We start from the raw sequence: 10,158 nt of genomic DNA on the forward strand, positions 1-10,158 counted from the left end.
GGTGGCAGGGGTGAGGTGAGGGAGGTAGCAGGGGTGAGGTGAGGGAGGTGGCAGGGGTGAGGTGAGAGAGGTGGCAGGGGTGAGGTGAGGGAGGTGGCAGGAGTGAGGTGAGAGAGGTAGCAGGGGTGAGGTGAGGGAGGTGGCAGGGTCAGGTGAGGGAGGTGGCAGGGGTGAGGTGAGGGAGGTGGCAGGGGTGAGGTGAGGGAGGTGGCAGGGGTGAGGTGAGGGAGGTGGCAGGGGTGAGGTGAGGAAGGTGGCAGGGGTGAGGTGAGGGAGGTGGCAGGGGTGAGGTGAGGGAGGTGGCAGGGGTGAGGTGAGGGAGGTTCAGGGGTGAGGTGAGGAAGGTGGCAGGAGCAGCCAGCATGCACACAGAACCTAGTAGCTCAACTTTACCTTTGTGGCTCTCAGCTAATATCTTCACTCTTCTGGGGAAATTGAAGCCAACACAGGCCCTCTGTGCCCAGCACACCTGCCACTCTGGTAGCGGCTGCATTCTACAGTTTGATCCACACCTCTCCCCACATCCCAGCCTCTCCAGCTGGACACTCCACCCTCCCCACCATTCAGTGACACTGTCTTGCCATCGCCGGCCCATCGGGATCATACATTTGACATTTCTTTTTGCTAAGCCAAACCATATCCAGTTTTATTAATGACACTCTTCATAAACAACCATTGTCACCGGAGGCAGTTCGTGGGCAGACAATCATTAATTGCACACAAGAACTTCTTCCATCGTCCCTTCCTGGATGGACAACCTAATTCAGAAAGCCGCTATGCAAGCTGACAACGTTCTCATGTGGCACTGTGCACAGGGAGGTTTGGAATGAGGGTCAGTATCGCATGTAAGCCTGTTACCTAAGAGCTATTCACTAACAGACCCTGACTATCAGGAGATGAAATCAACTGAAGACTGAAGTCTCCTAGAAGAGGAACTGTGCCGACTGAGAATCACCACCCTAATGACATCACTATAAAGCCCAGGCTTGACCCACTGGAAGACAAAGCAATTTTAGGGGTGCAGGTCCCAGCAGGTCTTTAGTTTTAAGGAAGTTAAGTCTGTGTTGATGTGGGGAGGTGGGGCTCCACAATGAATTTTGAGTATTCCCGTAAGACAAGGGGATTTGTGCCAAGATGTCCAGGTGTGTCAATATCAGGCAGTCCTCCTGGGACTCGAGAGTCTTTGAAAACTACCAGGGGGAAGAACACCAATCCAGCTTGGCAGACATTTGGTTAGTGACAAATTCCACCCCACCCTCTCAGTGTGCTAGGGTCACCTGGGAAAAAGAAATCTTAATTAAGAGAATGTCTTCATCAGATTAGACTGTTTTCAAACCTGGGGGCATTTTCTTGATGGGGTCACCCTTGGGCAGGTGGTCCTGGACCATATATGAAAGCAGGCTGAGCCAGCCATTGCAAACCAAGCAGTAAGCAGTCTTCCTTCATGGTTGAGCTCTCGTTCCTGCCTGGCTGGAGTATGCCATGCCTTCTCTCGACAATGGACCATGATTAGGATGTTTAAGACAAATCAACCCTTTCCTCCCTGGGTAGCTTTTGGTCATGGTCTTTATCATAGCAATTGAAAGCAAACCAGGACACCTGAGAGTCCTGCGAGTTAGCAACGTAGGTTGTTTCTTAAATAAAAGAAAAAAACTTTGCATTTTTATTCAATGGCAGTAAGACACAGTATTTCAGACTATACACTCATCAGAATTATACACACACACACACACACACACACACACACACACACACACACACACACACCTTTCACTCAGCTTCTGTAGCACCCTCTGCTTTCTGTGCCTGGTTTGTTTGGCATCTTCTGGGGGCTGGTCCATCCTTGATAGCACCAGCTTTTTCCCTTTCCCCTCTGGGACTTCTGTCTCCTTTCTTGGTGGGGACCTTTTCAGGCTCGACCTCTGGCTTGGGAAGATCAGGTTTATCAGACAGCCTCACACCTCGGTGGCTCACCCTTCACCTTGGCTTTGTCTCCTTCAGTCTTTATTTTGGGCATGGCCGTGGAAGTCCCAGGCCCTGAATGCAGGCACGCACTGGGGTATGGCTTCGGTTGGTCTAGGGTTACTCTCTCCTCCCTCTCTTCCTCATCTTCTTCTTCCTTCTCCTTCCCTTCCTCCTCCTCTTCCATCCTGCCTCTATTCTTTTATTGCTACAAGATTAGTAATCTTTTATCTTTTAAAATTAATTATTTTGAGATAAGGTCTCACGTGCCCCAGGATGGTCTTGAACTTACTATGTAGCTGAGAATGAACTCCTGATACTCTTGTCTTTACCTTTGGAGTGCTGGGATTACAGGCCTCTGCTATTAATACCTAGTTTGTGCAATGGTAGAACAGAACCAGGGTTTTGTGCTTGCTTAGCAAGTACCCTACCAACTGAACTACACCACCAGCTTAATAATCTTTTCTCTCAAGATGTCCTTCTTTGACTCCCTCCTCTCTCTGTTCACCTGAACAGGACATTTTTCTTTATCTCTCTTGTCTATATTTGCCATCTCTCTCCTTCATCATTTTCATTTCTGAACTCCCCAAAAGGGCAGACATTCACAACAGTTTTCAAGCCGCAAGGTGCTGCCCTGTTGACCCAGTCGGCATGCCCATGAGGCCGGTTCTCCCTTTGACCTCTTACTTTTCCTTAGCAGCTTGCCTGAGTCCGTTTGAACTGTTTTAACAAACACCAGCAACTGGGCTCTTACAGACAACAGAAGTGGGTCACTCATGGGTCTAGAGGTCAAAGTTCAAGATCAAGATACAAGTGTGTTCAGCATCTAGCAACGGCCTGTTAGGAAGCACCGTTACTTTTTGAGGTCTCTTCTGAGAGCAGGTTTCTTCCCTGGAGTTTCCTGTATTTCCTTACTATCCAGTTATGATGGAAGAGCTCAGCCTCAGAGCCTTTACAGTGTTCTTAGTACACAGGTGATCTTGTCCAAGACTGGCTTTAAGCACACCTTGGCCTGTGTCTCATACATGGTTTGCTGTACACAACCCTTAAATCCCAATGGTTTGGGACAATTTTTTTTCTCTCTTGCTTTAGGATGTCCATCATGAATTACCAAGAATATCTATTCACTGTGGTTGCTCAGAGGTTTGGGATACCCACACCACTACCCCCTCAATGAGAAAACAGGACATGGTGATTTCCAGGACCTTTAGCTAATACAAGTCCCATTGCTATCCCCATTTTCACCGAAGCAGGAAGTATGCCTTGTGCGAAGGATGTAAGCTAGAGGCATTACAGTGAACTCAGTTAGTTGCTATAAGCTTTTCAGTTTTGTCCCAGGCTCTGGAATCTTTGCTAAACTGCTGACCATCACTGGCTGCCAGCTGCCTTCTTCCAGATTCTTCAAACTCACTATATCCAAAGCAAAACTGTGAACTTATTTCCCAGGCTTCCCTCTGTCCACATGGTTTGTGGCTACTTTAGTGCCATCCTGATGAGGCATCTGCTACTCAGGCCACAGACTTGGAGGCATCTCTGAGTCTTGACTGTTCTCAACCCCTGTAGCTTATCTGTGTGCAAATCCCAATGGCACCTTAATTCAACTACGCAGGGAGTATGCCCCCTTTTTAATAATTTGTTATGGACACTCTAGTCCACAAACGCCTATCATCTCTTGCGCGGGGGACTGTCACACCCTGCTAACTATTTTCCTTCTTTACCTGCCTGTATTCTCTCCATCCCACTGAGGGCGAAGTGATACTTTTGAAACAGTGTCATCCCATGATCCTCTTGGGCTTACCGCCTGCTGATGTCTTCTTATCTACTTGCCAGTTGTGGTGGTTTTGTTTCTGTTGTTGTGACAGAAATGACATGAGAAAGGGGGTTGCTTGAGCTTCCAATTCCAGGACACAGTCCCTCATGAGGGGTGTCTCCTCTACTCCTAGAATATTAGCTCCAAGAGTACCAACATTATATGATTTCTTAATTCTGTGTTCCCAATAACTAGAACATATTATACACTCAGTAAATACTTGCTGGATCAATAGTTAGGAAAAACAGTGATCCAAGATACCTAACATGGGGTAAGGGAGATGGTTCAGTAGGCAGACAGCTTGCTGTGTAAGCATGAGACCCCGAGTTTGGAAACCCAGTGCCCTCTTCATCTTCAAAAAGATGGGTATAGTAGCTCAGGGTGGATGGAGACAGGTAAATTTCAAGGGCCTATTGACAAGCCAATCTAGCAAAAGTGATGATCTTCAGAATCATTTTTAAAAAAGGTTAGCAAAAATGGAAGACATCTGGCTTGACACTGGGCTCTTGAGTACCACATGTGACTGTGTGTGAGCACACACACACACACAAGTACACACGCACACTCCTATGCCACAAAACCCAGCATGTATCTAGTGCTTCATACTTGGTGTGTTTTGACTTTGGAGTCTCCACACTTTGTGAGATGCTATAAACACCCTCAGATGAAAGGAGATGTGACTCCCTCAGGTCCCACGGGGGGAAGGACACACGGTGAAGTGCAGACTCAGTTGCAAATCCTTCTGCCTCTGGGTCTGCTCCCGTAGTCGGCAGACTCTAATGACTTTGTCCTGCCACGGGTTTGGCAAACTCTCTAGTGAGCAATCTATTAATACAGCCTTAAATTAGATCCTACAAATCAGGCAGGATTAATAATTAAACATTACCATAAAGAAAACTAGACAGACCTGGAAGATGGTAAGTTCTAAATGGGGTAGAAAATATATCTGGGAACTGTGTTAGTTTTTAGTCTTTCATCTTGAATGTAAAACCACCCAGTAAACATTGGCTCTACTTAAATATTGAATATATATAACAGTGTGCAAACATAATTCAGTGCCCTTGACCAGTTGTAAGGGGAAAAAAATCTCTGGGCAAGAGTGTTGCTGACCAGACTCTGACCCCGAGGAAATTGGCTCCCTGAGGGCGCTACTAAGTTGAGTACTTCTGATCTAAGCTGTCTGCTGGCGTCACTGGAAAGTTCAGAGAGTGCTGTGTCATTCTGAGCGTATCCCATTTCCCTGGAACAAGAGCACCGCTGGCTTCATCTTCTCCAAACAGCAGCATCCCTTATTCATGGGGTTCTTTCTCTGTGGGGCCATTGATTATTGATGTGTCTCACTGTTAGGTAAGGGCTCTTGTCACCCTAGATAAACACTACCCAGTGTTTCAGCCTCACTTCGGTGGGCACAGATGTCCCCATGGCAGCTCTCAAGCGCACTCATTCAAGGCAACCTGAGGATGGTTGTGTTCGAGCAACTACTCAAAGGGAGAGCCTTTTCCATGGCTAGATGAATAGTGGAGGTATCGGGTGATCTTGGGAAGAGAAGAAAGGGACATTGGAAGTGACTGTCGTTGGGATGATTGGCATCGATTTGGAAGATTGCTTAGTGGAAGGGGAAACTCACAGGACCTCTCTTCCAGGGGCGGTATGATGGCTAAACAATCGCTGGCTGGAGGACTCTTTGGTGATAGAGATGCCATAAGCTCAGTGGGAGGCATTCTGGAGATCTGACCTCCTGCCAATCACCTATGCTTCTGTGAGCCACAGTCAACCTGTTTGACAAAGCAGAAGGAGAGCAACAGTGAACAATAGCAGCCCGATTGTCAACAGGAGTCCCTCAGCTTGGAGAGGCCTTACTGTGTTTAATATTTCCCGCTTCAGGTTTAGAATGAATTAGCCATACGACACTTTCCTATTGATTTCTCATTATATTGTGGGGAGCTACTTCTGTGTGGCTGAAGTCATTCTTTGAGATCATAATTATCCTAATAGTGTGTTATTAATGCAAAGGTATCTTAATAAGTTTGTTTGAATTTCTTGTGTTAATATAGGAGAAAGCAATATTGGCGAACCTCAGTATTATTTTCAAAGACACGTGTATAGTCTTTAAGTCTGCCTCATAATTAATTTCTTCTTTCCATTCTTCTTTTCTCTTTCTTTCTGTCTGTCTGTCTGTCTGTCTGTCTGTCTGTCTGTCTTTCTTTTCTTTCTGGCTGTCTTAATTTCTTTCTTTCTTTCTTTCTTTCTCTCTCTCTCTCTCTCTCTCTCTTTTCTTTCTTTCTTTCTTTTGTTCTTTCATTCTTTCGTTCTTTCTTTCTTTTGTTCTTTCAGTTTCTGAGACCAGGTCTAGCCATGTAACCCAAGCTGTTCTCAAACTCATGATCATCCTGCCTCAGCTTCCCAATGGCTAGAAACTCAGGTATGCACTGCCTTATTTAGCTTGTCTTTGGACATTTTCTTAAGCCGGAAGTAAGGAGTGACCATGGCTAAGTCAAAGCCTGGCTTTATCTAGCAGTGTGCATCTCTGACGGTTGTCCTTCTGCTTGTAGGGGTCCTTAAGTCTCTATTTACAGGTTTGTAACCTCCCTCAACACGAACATCATACCTTAAGGAACAAAACTCAGAATTCAACACATTAAGAAAACCTGGGAAACCTCATAAAACCACCTTGTAAGAATTATCTGGAAGAATGACAATCGTATCAACGGAAGAAGGCATAAGAAGTAGTTAGAAACAAATTTTCTTTTCAGAACAAAGAGTCCAATTCGACATTTCTCTCCACTCTCCAGCCTTTTCATTTCAGGACCCAGTGGAGTCTGCTGCTGAGGGAGTGGAGCAGAAACTTAGTCCGGCTCAGTCACAAATCTGTATTCCTAAGGGCAGCCATGTCTTAGTCTAGATATTCAATGCCTCATCCATATTTCTTGGAGCCTCCAGTGGGAATCTCAGCCTTGTAGAAATGCATGGGTTGATTTGTGAAACATAAGTTGTCCCTACATTGATATCCATTTTATTTTTGGTAGTTTTGAGGCTTGCTTTCATAATGCATTGCTGTAGTGGCTCTGTCCCTTCCCTTTGCAGTTGGTCGCAGCTGAAACACTTCATTCTGAGAGACCCCAGAGACAGTCACTGTGCCCAAAGTGGCAGCTGGGAAAGATTAGGGGAAAAAAATCCCTGTAGATAAAGGGAACCAGAGCTGAGCCGTAAGGGAGACAGTTGGGAGATTTAAAGGACGTGGCCCCTCGGCAGCTGAGAGGGTAGCAGTCACCAGGGAGATACTGCTCTGGAGATAAGCAGCTGTGTGCTGGCTGAAGAAACGTGCCAAAGGGGATAAGAAAAGCAACTGGTATGCAAGCGTCAAGGAGCAAGACTCCTGAAGTGCCTGGAATCCGACATGCATGTTGGGGAAACACCACACTCTCAATTCTGCAAACTGCCTTTCTTCCTACTTCCCTCTGAACAGCAGCAGATGGGCTCTGAATGATCCTGGCCTTGAACCGCACACCTCAGCTGCTGTATTCTGCATTGAGATCAAATATTATTGTCATCAACATCGATGGTCTTCTCTGAAGGTCTTTGTTACTCTATAGCCTTTGGCATTCAGTTCCACCCGTATCCCTTTTGTTTCTGTGTTCTTGCACACGTACATGTGTGTGAGTGCATGTGAACATCTGTGCGTGCATATGTGAAGGCCAGGGGTACTATCTACTGATTTTTTTAAAGACCTGGTCTCTCAATGGCCTCTTAGGCTAGGCAGGTTGCCTTCCATCAAGCTCCAGAGATGCTTCTATCTCTCCATTGCTGGGAACACAGGCACAGGAGACCATACGTGGCTCCTTTTCTATGGGCTCTGCAGATTGAGTTCAGGCCCTTGTGGAACAAGCTCTTTCTACCAGCTGAGCAGACTCGCCAGGCTGACTTGTACTGATGTTTATTTTATTCTTACTAGAACCTTCTACTCTACAGACACTTACCATCATTAATCACAGCAATGGTATATTTTTTGCTCAAATTCACAATAGATTGAGGTCATTGTGACTGAATAGTTATCTTAATAAAGAGTACTGTCAGGAAGCAGTCATTGTCGAAGAAACTAAAGAAAAATATAACGTTCTACGATTTTTATTAAGTGTTTTAATCGCGAATAGAACTTGCCTTAGGCTCTTCAAATTCACTTTTGAACCCAGTACTGAAGGCTCATTTATTAAGGTCTCTGTAGAATTTCTGACACGGTTCCCACGGACACAAGAAAAGCTTGTTGAGATGAGCCAGCGGCCGGTCGTTTTCTGGGCTGTCATTCTTGGTGTTTCTACTGCCTTCGGTTCACACTAACCTTTCTTTAAAATGAAGGCAATGCAGGAAGCCTGCTGTGCAGTTTAATGCCCTTAGTGTGTCTGTCTTTTGCAACACTTAATATCTGTCGCAAAAACACTCAACAACTGGTAGCCCTAAATCTAGATATGTCAGGTCTGATGAAGAAACAGTGGTAAGACAGCACCCAACTTGACACTGATTACAGCCAGCATCTCTTCTATGACATGTGACATAGCATGGTTGTAGAAGGGTCAGGGAAACTCTCAAGCCAGTGTCTAAAAGAGAGGTGTTGTGCTCACAGTTACCTTACATCCACAGTTACCCTCTCAGTCCTCCTGGGACTTCAGACTTACCCTATCCTTCCCAGTCATTCCTTCACACTCTTCCAGTGACTGCCACCATGCTGCCAGCCACTGGTTAAACACTGCCAACCATGATAGACAATGGAGCAGGAGGAGTGTTTTAAATTATTATTGATAAAGAAGAGTTGTTTTATTTTTAAATATGGTCCTCATATGAGAAGCAGGAACCAAAAATATAATCAAAGGTCAATAAAATCAGGCTGCAGTTGTGACTGAGGCTGATTCATTTGAGCAAAGCTGTGGGCATCTTACTGCCCTCTGGAGTCTTCTGTCTCTGTCTTTCATGCTTCAAATTCATGCAGGAAATTTCTTTCTGTGAAGTCAATGGTTGCCTGACTGGGATAGAAGGTAGGGATGAGAGCACTGGGGAACCACACCAGAAGCTTGTAGGGATTGTTAGAGAGATGGGACACAATGTATGAGCTGCTGTACACACAGTACTGCTGTCACTACCCTGTGATAACTTCTCCCTTACGGTGGTGACAAATACCAGAGAAAAACAATTTAAAAGGAAAAGGGATTTGCTTTGGTTCACAGTTTGGGGTATCTCAGTATGCTATTGATTGGCTCACAGTTTGGGCTATCTCAGTCTGCAGTTGATTGGCTCACAGTTTGGGGTATCTCAGTCTGTGGTTGACTGGCTCCATTGTTTTGGGCAGCAGATATATCATGGCATTGGGAACATGTAGAGAAGGAGATTGCTGACATCACAGCAACCAGGAAGCCAAGAGAATGATACAGGAAATGGTGAAAGGAGTGACCCACAGAGGCCCACACCTTTTGACCGGGCACTATCCTGTCTAGTTTAACTGCCCAATTCTTCATTAATTGTGAAACAACCAGTGGATCAGTGCATTGAATGGCTCAGCCGGAGTCCTCATGATGAAATTCCTTTCTTTAAAGCCCATCAGCTGGCCACCAAGCCTACTGTACATGGCCTTTTGGGGGGCAATGTAGAGCTAAGCCACATATTGAAATCTGGGTTCTGAGAAATCCTGACACTATAACTTTTTGGAGGGCTGCTTGTTGCTGTTTTTATTCGCTCTTTTTTTTTTTTTAAAAAAAAATGAAGTAATGGGACAGGTTTGCCTTCCAGTTGTTATGAGGATTAAATACAAGAGCCCAGATGTAGTAGATGGGTAGCAGGTGGAGTCCCAATCTTACAATTTGTCCATGACTTCTCCATAGGCCTGTCATCATTAGGACACCATTGATAGAGACACAGAGCATACAAATAAAGACATCAAGAGCCACAAATAACTTATTTTATTTTTGTACATATGTTTTAATGTGTTTGGGCGTGTGTGTGTGTGTGTGTGTGTGTGTGTGTGCGCGCGCGTGCATGTGTGCACATTTATATTCCATAACTGTCTGTTTCTAAAGCTTTCAGTTAAAACAAATGTATCCAATCTTTAAAACTGCCTAGCCCTTTGCAAACGTAGTTCAAGAGCTCAGTTAACTAAATATAGGATTATCATATGATCCAGAAATCCTACTTCTGGGTATACAGCCAAAGGAAGTGAAGCCAGCATGTTGAAGAGACATTTGCATTCCATGCTGACTGGAGTACAAATTCATACTAGCAAGGATCTGAAATCGACATAGGTGTCTGTCATCAAATGAACAAATAAAATGTTGCACACATACAGACAGGACTATGACTCGGCCTTCTAAGAGGAGTTCTGTCCTTTTTGACAACAGGATGAC

The 10,158-nt window shown here is 45.2% G+C and overlaps 1 pseudogene; it reads right to left on the minus strand.

Annotated features, from left to right (window-relative positions):
- Positions 1 to 304: 304 nt before the first annotated feature.
- Positions 305 to 5,608, minus strand: LOC143443278 (non-histone chromosomal protein HMG-17 pseudogene; annotated as a pseudogene).
- Between the last annotated feature and the right edge of the window lie 4,550 nt (positions 5,609 to 10,158).

This window comes from Arvicanthis niloticus, chromosome 8, assembly GCF_011762505.2.
Source record: "Arvicanthis niloticus isolate mArvNil1 chromosome 8, mArvNil1.pat.X, whole genome shotgun sequence".
NCBI classification, from domain to species: domain Eukaryota; kingdom Metazoa; phylum Chordata; class Mammalia; order Rodentia; family Muridae; genus Arvicanthis; species Arvicanthis niloticus.